The sequence below is a fragment of the Sipha flava genome, unplaced genomic scaffold (assembly GCF_003268045.1).
Source record: "Sipha flava isolate LNK unplaced genomic scaffold, YSA_version1 32_pilon_pilon, whole genome shotgun sequence".
Classification (NCBI taxonomy): domain Eukaryota; kingdom Metazoa; phylum Arthropoda; class Insecta; order Hemiptera; family Aphididae; genus Sipha; species Sipha flava.
Genome location: NW_020273018.1, coordinates 2551448 through 2571819, shown reverse-complemented (window position 1 = coordinate 2571819; position 20372 = coordinate 2551448). Strand labels below are relative to the sequence as shown.

The window sequence follows — 20372 nt, the reverse complement described above, 5'->3', positions numbered from 1 at the left end:
ATTAAAATTCAGAATAAAACATTCATTCATTCAAAAAAAAAATCATCTATTTTTGCTGTGTGATTTAGATATAAAATATATCTAAATTTAGTTTTGTTATTTTTTTTTTTTTTGGATGAGTGACACGAGTAAAAATGTAGTAAAAAAAAGGGAAAACATTGGTTACATTGTCTGTTTATCGAAAAACACGGGTAAAACTCTTTTTTTTTTTTAAATCTTTTTAAATGGTCACATTGATAAGACCAGTGTTTCACCAATTTGATCTTATACTACTCTAACTCTTCTCAATTATCAAAGAACTAATATTTTAAACAATGTTTAGAACGCGTGAAGATTCTTAATTAATAATAACATGCACTAATTAAATATAAGCATAACCGATAGAATTTACGGATATATTTTAATTAATCATAATTCATTAAACATTGCATGTTATCATTTATGATCTATTACAATTATATTTTTAAAAAACTTTCGAAATTTTGAATTTTTTATATAAAATGATACACGCAATTTAAACGTATATATAAAAAAATACACGAAGAAGAACTTAATGGATATTTTTTTTAAATATTTTACAATATTATAAGTTACATCTATGATTACTCAAAATGAATATAACTTAAATATACATAATTTATAGTCAATATTTTTTTAAATAAAACCCCAGAACATGATTATAAAAATTATAAAATTAAGACGACGGTTTTCTTTTAAGAACACGAACAATATCAATATAAATATCAAGGAAATCTGATACACCCGGTTTGGATACTTAACGGTACGATGGATGCATCTAGTAAGACGATTATAGATACTATTATCGTATAACTAACGAGAGGATGCAGGGGAGAGAACGGGAGAGTGAGAAAAAAAATAGGAGAAGAAGCTTAACAACAGTGGTGACGGTGACCTTCGTCTAGACCCTCTATAGAACATCTTTGTGGTCCATTGCACAACTGAAATGGCACGGTGCACACATACACAAACGTATATACATACTTTGAAAAAGCTGGGCGTTGCATCGACCTCTATCGTAGTTGCATACACTCACACATACGATACGATGCACGTAATGCAATGTTGGCAGTTTAACCGGACCCAAGGCCGGAACGAGGAAGACGAGAGCGGGGGCAGATATTACATGACATCGTTATGACGCTGCACTGAACAGTGTTTACGTCACGATTACAAATCCTAATAATATTCTAATGTTAGAAAGAAAGGAAGAGACAGAGGAAGAGACCAGTAAACCTTTATAAAATACTTATCGTTAACAACAATCAATGGGAGTATAACTATATATGTAGTAGCAAACCAGAAGTAAAGATACACATAATAACAGTACTGACATTGTAAACCTTTATTTTGAAAGAAATATAAAAACAATGACCTCGTTGTAACTCTAAAAAATACTCAGTCAAATTGATGAAAAATATAATAATGAAAAATGATATTTTTGTCCTGCCCGTTTAGAACATATATAATTTACACTATAAATGTTACAGTATTCAATCACCAAATAGTAATCAGGATAATATAAATAATACTGTTAATATACTACAAAACACAAATCAAGTTATTAAATTAGTATGAATATACGAATAAAAAATACGTTAACTATTATTGTCATTTAAATAATTTATATCATTAAGAATATACTTAATGCTTAAAATAAATGGATAGTTACAATGAAGAAACGATCGTATTATTTAAAACAAATTAATTCTATAAAGAAGCCAAAATTGGGAATTTGTAGTTCATATATTTTAAATCTATTTATTTATGTTGAATATTTTTCCAGTCATTTTATTTTTATGTATTAAATAAAAATAACTAGTAAACAATATTCCCTGAAAATAAAAATTAATTTTTGATAAAAATAGATACCCAAAAATTGAAATTTTTTATTGAAATAATTAATAAAACAATAAAAAGTGATCTAAATTGAAAATAAAAGCAATTTGAGAAAAATAATTGAAAATTAATTTTGATTAAGAACAAACTTTTGATTATTTTTCATTTAATATCTAAAATATTATTTTACAAAAAAAAATTTTCTGCACTTTCAACTAAGATAATACAATAATTAAAGTTTACTTATTTGTACTGAAAATGACTAAACTAGTCAATTAATTTAATTTTTGTCCACGTAAATATTATATAAATATAAGAAAAATAAAATAACAATAGAATACCATTTATACACTGTTGATTTATTTTTGATATTTATTTACTAGTTTTAACTATATAAGTATGTAATCCTAAAAGAAGAATATAAGCCCTTTCTAAGAACAATATAATGATAACAATAAATAAAATGTTTTGTAACTCTCATCACGTATGTTATTCTATGGTATTGAGCTAGTAAATACATATTTTTTTTTTATTAAATAATAAATCATAATTTATTTGTAATAGCTTCCGTAAAATATGAATATAAAATACAATATAAATTCATATAAAATTTAAAATAAATGATAACTCACCAAAGTGTATGGAACTCAATAGTTTTGTTAATATCTATCAAATTATGATGATTTAATAATAATGAACATACCTGCAACAAATAAAAAAATTTCATATTTAAAGATATTAAATATTAATTAAATACAAATATTAATAAATGTAAATACAAATTAATTTAGTAGATAATACAAATATGGCTTATTTAGTTATAGCTAAAAGTCGTTTATTTTTAATTATGAGATTTTTATTTACTCAATGAGACTTTATTTTTATAATACAATGTTTTCATTCACTATAATTAAGTTATACATAACTATATATGAACATAAAATTTGGTAATAATAAGCTTTTAAGTGGTATTTAATCATGCCCTAAATTTAAATTGTATTTAATATCTATGGTTTTAATTATTGTTATTTTTTTTTTTTAGAGAATTATTAAATTTAATAATGGTTTATTTATTTATTTTTTTCACTTTGGTTGTTTAAATTTGTTTTGTAAAACATATTACTATTTAGGTAAGGACTAATTATGAATTATAATTCATTATATAAAAAATACTATAGAAATATTAATATTATTGTTTGTAAAAAAAACTCAAATTCAACGAGTCCTTTGATCTGAGAATTTTAAAATTTTATAATAAGTCGTCATCAATATAATTCTAAAATAAAATACTATACGAACAAAAGAGATCTATAGACGGAATAAGGTGGGGCTAGGAAAGTTTAGCCCCCATATAATAGGTAGAGATACAAATTAAAAAGTAAGAAAAATTTACCAAAGCAATGTAAAAAATGAATAAAAAATTAGTCCTTCCAAAAATAAAACCCTGATTGTACCTAAGATAAGATCATGAGAATATCAAGTATTATCTTAAATAAATAATTATTAAATTGATAATGTCTTCTGTGTATCATACATTTATGTGTCTGGTGTTTACTAAAAAGTTATCATCGTATTATGATACAAATAAAGAACTGTAAGTAGTATGATTATTGTTTTGTATAAATGGCAACACTATTGATCTGAATGAGATAAATTTTCAATTAAATATAATTATATACAATACATAACTGGATGATCCCGATGGTGAGCAACTTTCAATAATAAATTTTGAATTTAAATTATACAATATGCTTATTATACTAATTTTTTATGTATAGATTGTATCATTTTCTAAATTGAAAATAAAAAAATAAATAAAAAAAAATTATAGAAATGATAGTTAAATATTTTCATAATTTGTTAATTTGTAATCATGTTTATTTCGGAAAGTAATAATTGTATAATAAATAGTTACAAGGTTATAACACTTAAATTAACTGGTAATAATTTATCAATCATAGGTTTGTGAATATTAGTAAAAATATTATCCTGATTCTTTTGAAATTATTACTATAATTATTTTGTCAGAAACATTTTACGTTTAATTTAAAACAAAACAGAATAATTATTATTTGGAATTGGACAATGCTTAATACTTCGTACGCATTGGAGAATCAGTCAGGAGGGATTTCGGTTTGGATTGATATCAGATATATAATAGGTACATATATTTTATCTAGTGTACTCGTAATTTTAGAACATTTATTATGTAAAAAGTAAAGAGTATAATAATATATATAAGTATATAAAATAATAAAGTATTATAAGTTAAAGTTCATCGGCTCATCACCGTTTTTATAAATGTATACTATATGATGTTTTAAAGAGAAAATATAAACGTAAAAGTTAAACTTTATTAATTATACATTTTAGAAACAAATGAATATTCAAATGTAATAAAAATTATTTCGAATCATAAAACTGCGAAAGTAATCAAATTTACAATAATATTTCGCTATAAAAAATTACGTACATAAAAAAATGTAATTAACGTAAGTATAATAAAACGAACAACGAAAGTTTTCAAATACTACAAAATCCTTATGACTACCAAATGTATGAATAGATAATGTCAAAAGAATAACTATATAATAATCTGACAAAAAATTGTTGTAGTATAAAAAAGAAAAATGTATCAATTAATATCAAAGCCACACAACGCAGACGTTAATTTACAACATTATTTCTACACGGAGCTAAAATATATTCTGCATTGGTACAATCGATTGATTTATATTAAATCGATGATGATAATAATAATAATAATAATAATAATAATAATAATAATAATGATTTGTGATTTATGAAACTCATCAAACCAATATGTATGGAATATAAGAATATGTTATTACCGACGATCGAAGACTAGCAATGGCGATGTGATATAAGAACGGGTCAAAAGTACATCATTCCGCGCCGGTGAATACCGGAGTCTATGCCGAGACTATACACAACAATATTATAATTTATAATCGACCATGTGCGTTTCATGCGTATTCGTGTGCGCAATAAATCCCGCGTAAAAAGAACCGCGTTATTATTGGCATGTGCGTTGTACGTGTTTGTACAGACGTCGGCGATGACGACTACGGCGGCGGCAACGGCCAAATGTATGAAATTTAGTGTGTCATCACTGACCTGGGTTAACCCGTGCAGTTTTGCTCCTGTTGCCGTTGTACGCGCTTGGGAGCACGTGAAATGTTTATGGCACCAGTCTACGGCGGCGGCGGCGATAGCAGCAGCAGCGCTTGCGCTCCAATTTTTTCAGTCCTGTGCGAAATGCTATCCGCCGTCACCACCGCAGCCACCGCCCCAAAATTAATATGGCGCGCCCGCTGATGACGATAATTTTACCCCCTCTTACTAATTTGAGTTTCTCCCCATCGCCCGAACATCATCGATCTTTTTTGTCGTCCTCTTTTAGCCGATAGCACCGCTCTGCACACATATACTCGTATACAATAATAACACATATTTATTAGTTTTGCGCTCTCGTATCGCAGACACCCCAGTACAGTAATTCTTTCACTGTATATATAACATACGCCCACTTGTCTAGAAGACATAAAATATAACCATAGTAATAAATTTAATCCAATTTCCTTCAATCACGATTTCCTCATTCCGTGTACAAATAATAAAAACAATCAACTGAATTAACAAAAAAACGTTTACGCCATTGACTGCCAATCTATAGATTTTTTATGAAATACAGTGAACGAGAATAGGCATAGCCGGCCATCAACTATATAGAGTTATGCAAAAAAAAAAAAAAAAATAATTAAAATTATGTCTTTTCCTTATCCTCATTATCAGATATAAGTAATAATCGTATATTGGCTCACTGTAACTGTTATTAAAAATTACAAAATTGGGAAAGGAAAGAGACAGAGGATCAAAGTTAGCTGAAATAATTAACAGCCACTAAAGATAATTTTCCAATAATTTGATACACAATTTCAAATACTAACATGACAAGTTGGACTAATAGAGTTAGACAATCTAACTGTGGATTGTTATCCAAGCTGGATTTTCGACTGATGGTAAAGTACTATATACTGTAAGTATTGTGAGAGTAGGGTGTGAAAAACGATTTAATTATACACAGCATTTAAATGATTTATATATTTTTTTGAATAAAAAAAATTTGTTTAAAAAAATTGTAAAAGTATATTTTTAGTGCAAATTATAAGGTTTTTTAAGTGCTATATGTGCTTGCATTTGTTGTGCTTTTTTAGAACTAAAAGTCCTCTGCCCTTTTCATTACCAACTAACCTCAAGTAAATGGTAAACCCAACAAATTATATTAAACCTACACACATAACTTTAAAAACAAATAATAAAACAAATATTTTGCTATAAAAACATATAGAATGTATATTATTATGCAAGTTAATCTATAAAACACAAAAATTGTTTTTACAAATTCCTTTGTGCATTCCAAAACTACTTGATCGATTTTAATAAAATTTGGTATAGAGATAGGTTAGATATCGAAGAGAAACATGGGTTACCTAATATCACGAACGACCGGAAAAGGAAACATCAGTATACCTGATAAGACCCGAACGAGCTGTTGTTCTTCTGTTGTAACTATAACAACCGAAAAAAACAGAAAAGAATCTTATAATCACACACCTCAGTGTGCACCTAGAAAATAGTGAACGTGTCTTTTTTAGTGAAAATAATTTACATCAACAACTATTTTCTCCTCTAAAAATGAAACTAACTGCTTTTTTTTTTGATTGTATGGCTATATTTAATAATTACCCATTAAAATACATTACAAATTATTATTTTAACCATTATTTTGGATAATTGACACTTAAAACGGCATAACTTCAACAGCGAGTAAAAGCCAAAATGAATTGAATACTCATAATTTTCTTACCACCAACGCCGGGTAATTCAGCTATAAATAAATAAAAATCTAATAAAAAAAAAAATGCAAGTACTACTCATTCATTGATCATCGCTCCGTCTCATAAAAGACAAAATGTATGAACTTGAAATTTGACAAAATAGTCTCTCCAGTCAATCTAGACGTCTAATAAGAAGGAATTCTGAAAAATATTGACACCGGCAAAGACGGTTTCATATTGGAAAACCGGGTGATTTAGCGTTTAACCATAACTACCATACCGATTCATTTAAAATTTCGTTTATTTGTTTTATAACCACTAGTTACACCAAACTAGGTTTTTAATTGTGTAAAGTAATAATCCATTAAAAAATATATCCCTGTCAATACTGTTCCATGCGAAGTCGGATAATTCAGCTATTAATTTATTATTAATGAAAACACATTACATTTAATTATTCCATTATTTATTTCAATATTTCCAATATTTATTATATTTATTATTACATTATAATTATTATTTTAATCATACATTTAATTAATTTAATAATTATTCATAATGTAATTAACATATAATTTTATAAAATACATAATTCAACTAAATTATATTAGTTATGATTTTTATCTGAAAATATGTAGTATAAATAAGTAATTATAAAAAATTCCACGTACGAGATTGTTTTAGCACGTTATAATGTAGTACACACGACAAAATATTTTTTTAATTATTCAATAAATTTTAACTGATTATGGTTTACATACATGATATTGGCTAATATTCTTAATATCTGTGTCAGTTAATCATAATTTATATTATTTTTTTTTTAATTGAATTATTTTTTGCGTCATTAATTATTGTGATATAAAACACAAAACTCATGAAAGTATTATAATAGTAAATAATATAACATATGGATTACAGGCAATTAGAATTCATAGGCATATAAAGAAACGGTTACCATATATCAGCGATATTTTTAAAAATAACAATAAGAATGCGTACACGGAGTGCCCGCGTAAAATTCGAACGTTAGTAGCTGCGATTAGGTAGAGCGATGAGAAATAGGAGGAAATAACATGTCTTTGACTGACTGTCCCGGATGAGGGCGGAAACAACAAACGCCGGGCGCGTTTCGGTCGACTGAAAAACAACAAAGTGTTAAATGTATTATGTTATTATGTATATTCGTCGGCATCGTGATGGCGTCGATAGTTCGCAGCGACAATGATGACACGGCAGAAGAGAAACACGTCATCAGCGTTTAAATATAACACGAGAAATTGGGGTAGGAAAAAATGAGATCTTAATAATATGCTATTAATAACACAGGAACCGACGTCGTCGACTGGCCGTCAACGGCTCCGCGAAACCCGTGGATCGGCACAATGAGTGAAATAACAGCAGAACGGCGCTCTGAAAGTCCGTTGAGTCCGTTGGCCCGCGCACGCGAGTCTGCACGTTTTGCTCGTTGAACATAATCGCACAGCACACTAACGCGCCCTGCAGTCTGCAACGTTATCGTCATTGTCCAAGGTTATGGTCATTGGCGACGACCACAGTATTGGGTTCATCGCCGGATAGTACTTCTACGGTTGTTATGATTTACAGAAATACAATAGGACTGTACGTCGGTAGACCGAATTCGTTACCATCGCGGCTGCAAGCCAATGTGGCTTTTTTAACATTTAGACCTACCAATACGGTTTCGTATACGTGCTTGACCATGCATCGGAGGGGGGGGGGGAGGGAACAAAACATGTGACCACTGTCCTTGCATTTATCGTATACTATTTTAACCCATATATGCATTACACACGAGATGACGCGCTGCATACGATGCGTATTGTAATTATTTATAGACTGAGTGACATTAAACCGTTACGAAACGCCATTGGATCATGCGATTCGCAAAAAGCTTTTAGAGAACACAAATATAGAGATGAAAAGGGGCGGTGCGTCACGTACTAATACACAGATACACATCTAAAAGAGTGAGGGCATCCATGGTTTTTAGACAAGGTCATGTGCACTTGACAGAATATTGGTGGCTACGTAAGTTTTTTGTACATACATATTAACATAACACATATGATAAAAAACTGTTTTTCATGTTTAATAAGATTTTATCGACAGTTGGTTCAATCATACAACCAATATATAAATAACAACAAATAAATCAGAAAAAATTGATTGTTAACATCTTATTGTAAAGCAAGTCTACCTAGGAGTAAATCAAAATTGGTCTTGAATATAAGCAATCATAGAAAAAAATGTATTTATTCTACGTCATAATTAAAATAATTAAATTTAAATTTAAATTATCTATATATTATATAGTTTCGAACGAAATAAATAAGTCAATAATGATAGAGTATGAAAGTTTTCATTAAAATATCATCTTCAAATATTTAATTTATAATAACTAAAAACAAGTAAAAAAAATTACAATTACTTGCATAAAGTATTATATTTTATATATTTTTTTAAATTCTTAACGATGCAAAGGTACGCATAATAATAAAGTACGAAAATCGTCAAAATTAAAAATTATAAAGTATTTTCATATAAAATAAAACGTCATAATTCTGTGCTGATAAATAAAATCTGTTATTTAAAGAAATTTAAAATACAAAAAGAAATTTATTTTATTTTATGTCTTAACAAATTTATAGCCAATATTGTTATAGCTTATTAAAAAAAAACAACTTATAATTGTTATATAATGTCAAGGATGATAATCTAATTATATTATGATTGATAAAAAAAACTCTAGATCTAAAAAATAAGTAAAAACGTATAAAAAATGTGAAAAACACAACATTATATAAGTTCTGGACTCAAAAACTTCATTAATGATTTTTAGGATATTTCATGGTGTATACCGAATAAAGACACACGGATTCTGTAAACACTAACATTCAATACTATCAATAATAATTAAGGCCAATATTCAACAGGATAAAATTACACTATATATACGAGTACATTTACGATGCGAACAATATACAATATTACTGATAGACACGCAAGTTATAATAACCACAACAATAATAATAATAATAATAATAATATAATAGTAATAACAACAGTGTTAGGATTTTATCAACCTCCCGTCTGTCCATCCTCTTTGCAATTCTCTTTCAGAAATCCAATTTATTTTTTTTATTCCATAACGAATGAGTGCAGTTCTTCTCACAAATAGGGTATACATGACAACGATGTATTATACATAGTAACTCCCTCTTTTTACCTGATCGGGCTGATCCATTGCACTCCCACTAATACACACTCAACACTAATACATAATCGTTTAGGTTTTGTCTCATTACATCCTTCAAATGGACTCACGGTTGCAATAAAGACAATACGACATAATCTGTCGCTACGACTACTACGTCATTGGCCTTGGGCAGTCGTTTTATTATTGCTATTTTATAATATTATACTTCAGTGGATAGATACACATATCTAATCTATTAGCGACAGTAAAAATTGTGAAATTAATTTACATATTCCCTCAAATCTCAGATCTCATGATTCACTAATACTTTTTAACAGTTAAACATAGGAATTTATATACGAATATAGTTTATATTTATATTATACATTAATGAAACATTTAAACTTCAATAAAAACAACATATAAAGTTATCATAATATCAAATTATATTCCACAGAATGATAAAACTGATCAGTTTTGTTTTAATTATACGATAAAAAACAAAGTACTAGATTTATAGATATACATCATGTATTTTACTTACAACATAAGATAAATAGGATAGTATAATTTTAGTATTCAAAGGTTTCTTAAACTACATATAAACTTAATTCAATTACACATTTCTCAGCATAATAAAGATAACTAACTGTTAAAACGATATTGTAATATTATTTTTTAATATTGACATGAGTCCATTTCTAGAAAAATAAAAAAATATCAAAACAGAAAAAATAAGTGTGAAAGCACTTAACTGTGCAGTGTATGTTTTATAGTTTCTGCAGTTAAAACTTTTAATTTACTTGATTTGGTACGATTATAAATAATTCTATAATATTCCATAATATATATTTATATTAGTTATTACACAAAATTGTATGTTATAATAAATATACTCATATTTATTTAATAATAAACATACAAAATTTATAAAAATCATTAAGCATTAACAGGCCAGTCGAAAACAATACTTGTCAAAAATTTGAAAGCAATTTATGACGAAATATTAACGTTCGATATTAAATTATGATAAATATATCAAATATATATTACACACATAACAGAACAAGAAAATGTATAAAAATTATATGCAATAAATAACAAACTGGATAAAGAAATGTTGAATGAATACGAAAGACATTGGCGAAACTAAACTAAGGGTAGATAACTAAATTTTAAGTACCTACAGAGAAACAGGATGATTATAAATATAAACATAGATATAAATATTATAGTAATAATGAGATTATTATATGCTGGTGACAGGTAACACAAAATATTGCCGTATGGGTTAAGAGGGTTTTGTATTATAAAATATTAATTAATATTAAAAATTATACAAGAAAAATAATAAATGAATTGACGAGGAATAACATGGGAGTATGTTTAAAAATGTCAGTGTTTTTGGTAATATTACTATTCATATTGTTATAAACAATTTCATACAAAGTGCAATAGGGAAAACGACAATAGTAAAAAAAAAATCAAAAAATGTATTGTTTGTTTTTAAAAGTAAATTATGTTTTTCTTTAAATTATATACATATATATATATATATATAATACTAATTAAAATTTAGTTGTATATCACAATACATTTTTTAAAATTATTTCATAATTTATCTCTTAGTTTTTTGAATTCTGAAACTTTAAAATTGCAATACTTAACAGTTTAGGAATTTGACTATTATCGTTTTTCCCCGTAGCCCTTCATATGTAATAGTGTGTAGACTATTATGACACTAAAAATATATGTACTTTAACTACAAGACACGTAATAATAAATAAGTACAGTAAACTCAATTACTGTGATTCAAAGAATATCAAATTGACAAATAATACAATTTTACAAACATATTTCTAATAAAGCCTATTCGTTCAAAAAAATGCGTAAAGATTTGTATACAAGTGTAGATTGAAGAGCCCAGTTCCGATTTCCGGACCAATGACCGGAACATCAATTCGATTAGATTATAAGCCATTTTATTATTGACCTTTTGTGTAGAATATATATTTTCATTGAATTATATTTATATATTATGTCGAATTTACTTAAAAATATACTAGTAGAATGCTACCCACTGAACAGGATATAAAACTTATCTCATTTCACTTGCCTAGTTTTAACTACAAATTTGATATGAAAATTAATTGATTTCGTTAAAAGATTGAATACAGAGGTTATTAAATAGTATTATTTATTTTCATAATAATTAGTTTTTTACATAGTTTATTATATATATATATATATCACGGTTTATTCTGTAAAATAAAAAAAAAATATGAAATTATATTGATGTTAATTTTTAAGTTATTATTTCATGTTCTTATAGTAATTAAGACGTAGAATTAATTATTTTTTTTTTTTTTACAGTGATTAATGACAATTATCATTGATTAACTTAATCTATAAAAAGTTGAGGTATATTGTAATATTTTATAACTAATATTTTACTTTAAAAAACAATATTTTAAAACCTTATTTTTATAAGCATAGTATAGGTTTCAATAAAATTATCCCTAAAGCAAAAGACCGTTTTTCCCACCTCAAATAGAGGCATCTGCAGAATAATTCTCTCGTCAGCTGTTTCACTGGATAGAGAAGGGTCATATATTTACGGTGTGTTCCTGGGTTCATCCACCCTCCTATCGTACCGTTACACCCCATGACAACAAAACACATGGGGATCTTGCCCATATATGTTATGTACTCTAAAATAATTCGACGTAGAAGAAATATATTTATAAACTATAAATATACGAATACATACCTACATATAGTTTTCATTTGAAAACCCAGTAATTTTTTGTTGATTTGCAAGAAACGCATAATTAATGAAAACTTGAAGGTTATTTATATGTTTAAATCGTTATTTGTGGAAGACGCATCCGGGATAGAAAGCAAAAACATATAGAGTGAAAAACCGCGAAAGCGAAATTGGTTAAGTTAGATCGTTTATACATTTCACAACGATAGTATTGAGCAATTATAATACCGTAATTGTGTAATAAATACTTAACGACCAAGATACTAAAGACGAAAAGACAGAAATAAAAAAAATTATTATTCGTCTAATTTTTTCTACAAAACGACTACATTTTTACTTTATGTTTGCTCCTAATACGAAAATTATTGTTTACATTTTACACACTATTTCATTTTAATTTTTGAAATTTTTTTTTTTATAGTCATTGACCTCAATCATATTTTTAATATACATGTAATATTTTATAATGAAACATCGATATACATGCAATGGAAACAACCGACAAGTTGGGCGCTAAGGGCAATTAGATAAGTTTAACGGTGGTGGCGTCAAAACCAGTGTTGACCTAATTAGGAACAAGCCCTAATCCCCGAGAGCCATAAGGGAGAGAGAATACGCCCAGATATTGCATATTTGCAAATAACTCTTAGGATAATAATTAATTATCATAATTTTTCGATTTAAAAACAATTCATTAAACCGATGTATGGTTATACAAATAAAATTGTATGATCTATGAATTACGTATATTTAAATTATATACTAATTAAGTAAAAATCATAAAAAATATTAATTTGAAATAACCTTTTTCAAAATTAATATAGACCAAAACAGTATATGAAGATAGTATTAGTACCTCCTAATGCTCGTACATTTAAAAACAAAATAAGTATATATTTTACTAACACATGTCTTAAAAATGCGTCCTGTTATTCAGATGAATGTGGCCAGATGGTTTGTAACAAGGGGTTCAGTGTACCTTAGGGTAAGATTGGGACGGACCCATTCTTTGACGTTATATACGTATATGAAATAATCATATTTTATCCCTGTGGGGTTTTATAGTACATCTTTAATGGTCTTTTTTCACATGCTAAGATTGGAAAAAGGTATAATTGAAAAAACTACATATATGACAGGTGCAAAATACAATATTAGTTATAACTTATAAGTAGTTTATAGTTATAAATATTACTAATATTTTTTCAAGTATATTGCTTACTTTGAATAGCAAAATAATAATATACTAAATTGTTCGATTGTTACATGTTGTGAAGTAACAATTTCTAGATTTAATATACAATGAAATGTTACTTAAATATTTCAGAATACACTGTAATCTCCAGTCATTTGGTCTGTTCTATCAAAAAAATATCAATCATATATAGACTTTAAAAAATATTCTAAAATAATAGAATCAAAACTCCTAGTTCCCAATAAATTAACTGATATAACATAAAAAATCATAAGCGTGTTTTAATATACATAATTACAAAATAGTTTAAAATAAAAATGATTTTTTTTAAGTTTTGATTGTTTTAAAATGACAACAAAACATTTTAAAATTATATAATTTATAAATATGTTTATATTTATTATATATATATATAAATATTATATATTATATTATTTATTATATATTTATATTTATTTATGTAATTTAAAGAAAATTAAACACGCATTATATAAAATAGTAAATAATTTATCTACAAGTGTATTGTTTATTGATTTACATATGAAACAAATAGATAATCAAAAAATAATTTAAAATAAATTTAATAAACGAAAGTAAATATTTTATGGTAAGTTTGAAATTATGAGATTATGAGTTACGCAAAAATTCTCTCTATTTTTTACGAAAGATACAAACTGTTGTTTTGATTATAATTTAAATTATTATTCATTCGATGCACTAAATACTTAATAAAAGTTAATAACTCAATTAAAGACAAACGTGAAATACTACACAATTAAGAATTATAATATACATATTTTATTTTTTGTCAATAAAGAACATTTACTTTTGTTCTTGTACTAGAAATATAAATCCTTTTAACGATATTTTATAATTTTACATAGAATAAATTAAATTTAACTATTTTTTTAAAAAAAAGTAATATATTTGTTTTGTTTTACAAGGACCAACTGCAGCAGTTACGGTTGTCAACCTATTCAAACATGCCGAATTGGTGTCAAGGCACAAACGGCGCAATACACGTGTGACGAGTGACGAGTGCGAGTAAAGTGTGACGAGAAAAGGTGCTAGAGAAATAACACAAAAGGTGATTGTCATTATGGAACTGGAAAGTTATTTTAATTGTATTATGTGTTTACTAATTGTGATTATTGTTACAATTTTGAATACAAGTAATATACAAAGAAATGATCAGTTCTTAAATATTATCTAGTTTTTTCATTAAAATAAAATATATAATATTATATATTTTATGATATATGTATATTATCTGAATAATATAAAACCTAATAAGATTAATAAATAGTAAAAAATGAAAACTATATGAACAGTTAGATTAAATTTAATAAAAATAATTAAAAACCACAATTATTAAAATGTCGAGTTACTTCTTCTTTAATTAACACGGAATGTAATTAAAGTAAATACATAGTTAAACCAAGTTAAATAAAAATAAGGTACATTAAACATTATGATGAGTAACACTAAAACGTATTAAAATTTCTGAAACACGATTGAAGAGTTTGATATTTACCATATTTTCGTGTTATTATATCATATCCTATACATAGAAGTTATCTGAGGAGCATATTTATTGGTAAAAGCATAATATAAATTAAATTAACGAATCAAATAACTTATTTCTATGTTATATGAGTAATTAGTCTGTGTTAAAGTTGCTCTTTAAAATTAATCGGAGATGTTTGTTAATTCCAGCGAATCAAAAATATACCTCAACTTAGAAGCATTACGATGATTGGCAGTTATAACGGCTGCATCCGAATTATTTTAGGTATACACTAGTTACTGAATATTTTTTGACAAGTACTACATTATACTAACATTTTCCTTCCCATTTTAATAGACTTAGGACTGTCTATGATCTATTTAGATCGCAGGTATGGTTAAAAATGTTTTTTATAGTTTTTTTTTCTTTTTAGTTTCTTTTCCATTAATTTTTATTTGTATTATATAACGAATAAAATAATAATAAAATTTGTAATGTTTTTTAATTTACCTATATGTCTATAATTATATTATATAATATGTATTTTTATACTTGATTTTTAACATTTTTAATATTTTTACCAACACAATTGGAATAATTTATATTTTAATGGAAAATAAACTAAAAAACAAAAAAAAAAATTTAAAAAACATTTTTAACCATACTTGTGGTCTAAATAGATCATGACAGTCCTAAATCTGTTAAAATGGTAAGGAAAATGTTAGTATAATGTAGTACTTACCAAAAAATATTCAGGAACTAGTGTAATATCTAAAATAATTCAGGACCCAACTAGTATAGTAACTATAAAAATCCAGGACCCAAATAGTGTAGAACCTAAATAATTCGGGACCCAACTAGTGTAGTACCTATAAAAATCCGAGACTTTACTAGTACACTACCTGTGATTAACACCTAGTACTCGAGACCCAACTCGGATGCTCCGGTTATAATTGAGAAGGTAATTTTACATCCCTAAATTGTTATATTCAGAGCTCATAATATCATATCACACATTATATCTCTAAAAGCAAAAAAAATATATAAACATATTATTAGTAAAAAAAAAAATTAAATTACAGTACCTAAATAAAAATATAATCATAAAACTTATATAATTTTAAAGCCAGAATCCAAAGTAAATTTGAAATATATAAATAACTATAAACACATTTATATCAGTATTAAAAGAAAAAATTGCAATTTACTTTTAAAAAAGGTGTGGTATACATTTCATAGATTTATTGATTACTTTATAAAAAATAATTACTGATCATAGTTTTTAATTTTTAATTTGCTAACAGCAACATAAAACCTATAGACTACTCTTACTTTTTAAAAATGTAATTTTTGTAAAAAAAATTACTCGTAAAATAATAGGATTTTAGTTTCACTTAGAATCTAAAATCGTTTATATTATAATAATCATATTTAGTTATTTAATACAAATTAGACTAAATTACATTAATTATTATAAATATGATAGATATGCTCCTATGCATATCTATTATATTTATATTTAAAATCGTTAGTATAGTTATCCTAACTACTACTAATATACTATGGAATGAAATACTGTAATTGAATAAAAATTTGGTAAGGTAACGAAAATATGCATAATCCTTTATTTTTTATAATATATATATAATAAGCCGATTAATTAATACGATAATACGAATAACTAAATAAATTAATATTTTTAATTCTAGCAAAAATAAAAATACAATTTATAATAATAACACTAAAAGCGAAATAAAGAATTAACAATAAGATCTTCTTTAAAAGGAAAAAAAAAGAAAAATGTTCAAAATATCCCTCCAAAGTCCAAATCGAAGTACACAAGGGGGATAGCGTTACAGCAAGAGGGAAGGAAATAAAAACGCATAAACGTGGGTGTTGCCTTGACTACTTACCTACATAATACGTAATTTTATAGTTTCATTTATGTCACATGAATTTCAAAAACAAAATGCATAATTTCAAATGAATAAAAATAATATAAATAACATTTTGTTTTAACACAATAATATATTTATTTGTAGCAATAATTATTAAAACTACAAAATGTAAGTCAAAATATTGATCAAATCCACCAGAATTGTTATTTGTTTACATACATTCTAATCAAAATAACAATTGTAAGAAGAAAGTCAAGGGCCGGTTTCATAAGATACGACAAAATATCAATAAGCACATGTAATCTCAATATATTAATATCATTCGGTGTCACTCACCGGAAATCATGAAATCCTGATGACGCACCCATCGTAGTAGACCAAAATTCCACGCACACACGCAAACACCCGTTAAAAATAAAAATCACTTTAGGACATTTTAACTCAGAATAAAAATAAACCACCACATCTTAAAATGCGTTCACTATATCATGCTAATTATCAATTAAACCAATTACAGCGGAGCACACATATTTCAATAAAAATTGTCCATGTAGATATGTAATTAACAATAACTAAACCATATTTACAACACATTGAAGTATAAATACATTGCAACTGTATATATATGTATGTATATTCGCATTTATATTAATTTCGCAATAATAAAATATTTTTGAAACAATAATGATAATATTAGGAAACAAGATAGAGAAAGAGGGATAGGGAGAAAAACAGAGGAATGAGAGTGATGGAGAGAGTGGAAAACGTAAATGAACGCATCCAATAAACACCAGAACAGCCGACAAATACTGCGAAGTTACGACTGTTGACGGGGTCACAGGATACTTCTCCCTCGAGCGCACATACGCACAGGCACCGATAGCGGATTGAGAACCGAGGTTTTTTCCCTGCGCAGTGTTGCCGTGTCGAATGATTGTAAAGATATTATGTGGCAACACCGCAGTAGAACTAATTGACTAGCACGTTTTATTCTTCACTCTTATTCTTTCTCTTCTTTCCTCCACCTCTCACTCAATCTCTTTCACTTTGTCTATCTTACCCTCTCACGCGACTTTAGATGCCTCTAAAGAAATGTGTCATTTGTTTAGTCACCGCGGTATATATTATGATTAAAATACAACAAAAAAGAAAGATAAAATGAAATAACCTTATAAACACAATAAAATATAGATGTTTTGTATAAATTAGTAATGAATGCATTCTTCTACATTGCTGAAATATTTAAATTTCCTTTTATTTATTTGTATGATTTTTTTCAAAAAAATAACGATGAAATTGTTATCTATAACAATATTAACTAACATCGATTTTCTTATGAAATACAACCAATAAAAATGGGTTAAGTGACAACTGATAAGATATAAGAATTACCAATAAATTGTATATTACTTAATTATAAGCTGCAATAATGACACCCAGAAGTATTATATTAATGCAATTGGTACTGGTACTTGGTAATACTTGGTTACTTGGTAATATACATATATAAATTATATACATACAATCATTTTGGTGACAGAATTCATAGACCGTATTCCATATAGTGTCAACCTATCAATAATAATAAACAGTGGGACGATGAAAATATTTTCGGTCCCAGGCTTAAGTATAAAATGTCTATTCTACCAACTCGGTATTGTAAATTTATAATTTTTATATAGTATAATAATAAAGTCTAAGATTCAAATAAATAATGTCTATGTGTATTTCAAATATTTTAAGATTATTAATTTTTTACTTTTTAAGTTATTAATATATAAATTATACACTATCAATATATACCTAAATTATAGGAACTTAGTTGATAGACATGTACATTTCTGAAATTATTTTTTTTGGGAGATTATTAATTATTTTTTACTTGCATTTTTTTGATTTTAGTTGAATCAAGCATTTGAATGTTTTATAATATTTTTGATATCAAGCAGTAAAAGTAACGATATTTTTATAATTCAAACGTAACGAAAAAATAAAAAAATAAGTTTTATAATAAATTATTGATTACTTAATTTATAAGATAATTGAATCATTAAGTTTTTATTTGGTAGATGGATATAGGTAATATAGGTACATTAAAGGTTGTCAAGTTTTAATCATAATTTAATATTAAAACAAATTATATAAAATAATTATATATTACAGATTCACAAAAGAGTGAAGTCTATAATTTATAGTTCTTTCTTCCTTTTTATTTATTTTGTTATGAGTAAATGTGAGTACCTACAACAAATATTTTCATTATTTTAATAATATATATTTGTGAATTAGGTAAAATCGAATACATTTTCATTATACTTCATTTTCATTTCAATATACTTCTAAGTTATATATTTACATGTTGTAAAAGAGAAATCATTCTGTAAATTATACCAAAATATTGTTTATATTATAATATTACGTAAAGTATCAAGATTATATTAAATCGAATTATCAATTTATTAGACTTTAAAATACATTCATCATTCAAAATTTTAAACCATTAGAAATTATACAGTCAGTTATAACTTACTCGATATTCAAATATTGGTTAGATAAAATCCACCGAAAATTACATATACAACAATGACCTTTATTAATAATAGAATATAGTTAAAGTCTGATGTTCGATAAATTGTCATAGCTTTGGTTATATTAACTAAATAAATCAGATTAGAAATAAATTATTTTATTTTAGACTTCAATGAATCATAATGAATTTATTCGACACAGTTAATATAATTCACTATGGATATAAAATGAAGATAATTTTCATAAATATTTTACTTAGCTATTAAAATATCAAATTCAAGAAACAAAATTATATATATTCTATATAAATATATCCATATAGAACATTAAAATCTTTAAATTATAAATAATTAAATTTGATAATTATACCACGTTTTTATTCAATTAAAATAGTTTTAATTTGAGTAAAAATCTTGCCTATGAATAAAAAATATTTAAAAAAATTAACCTTACATAATTTGTTTTTCATAGCTCCAAGATTATCTGAAAAAAATACTTCTTTTATATTAAAAAAAAAAAAAATCGTTTATGGTCGAT

The 20372-nt window shown here is 25.9% G+C and overlaps 1 protein-coding gene across 3 annotated transcripts in view; it reads right to left on the bottom strand.

The window, feature by feature from the left end:
* The window catches only part of LOC112687023, a 39214-nt gene that overhangs the window by 7411 nt on the left and 11431 nt on the right, over positions 1-20372 (bottom strand). For 2 of the 3 annotated variants that reach the window (XM_025559541.1, XM_025559542.1), the window contains exon 3: positions 2490-2560. The gene's annotated coding sequence lies outside the window, so the exon portion shown is untranslated. Of the gene's footprint in view, positions 1-2489; positions 2561-17642; positions 18138-20372 lie in introns of those variants that run through there. The other variant, XM_025559543.1, reaches the window with a different exon arrangement.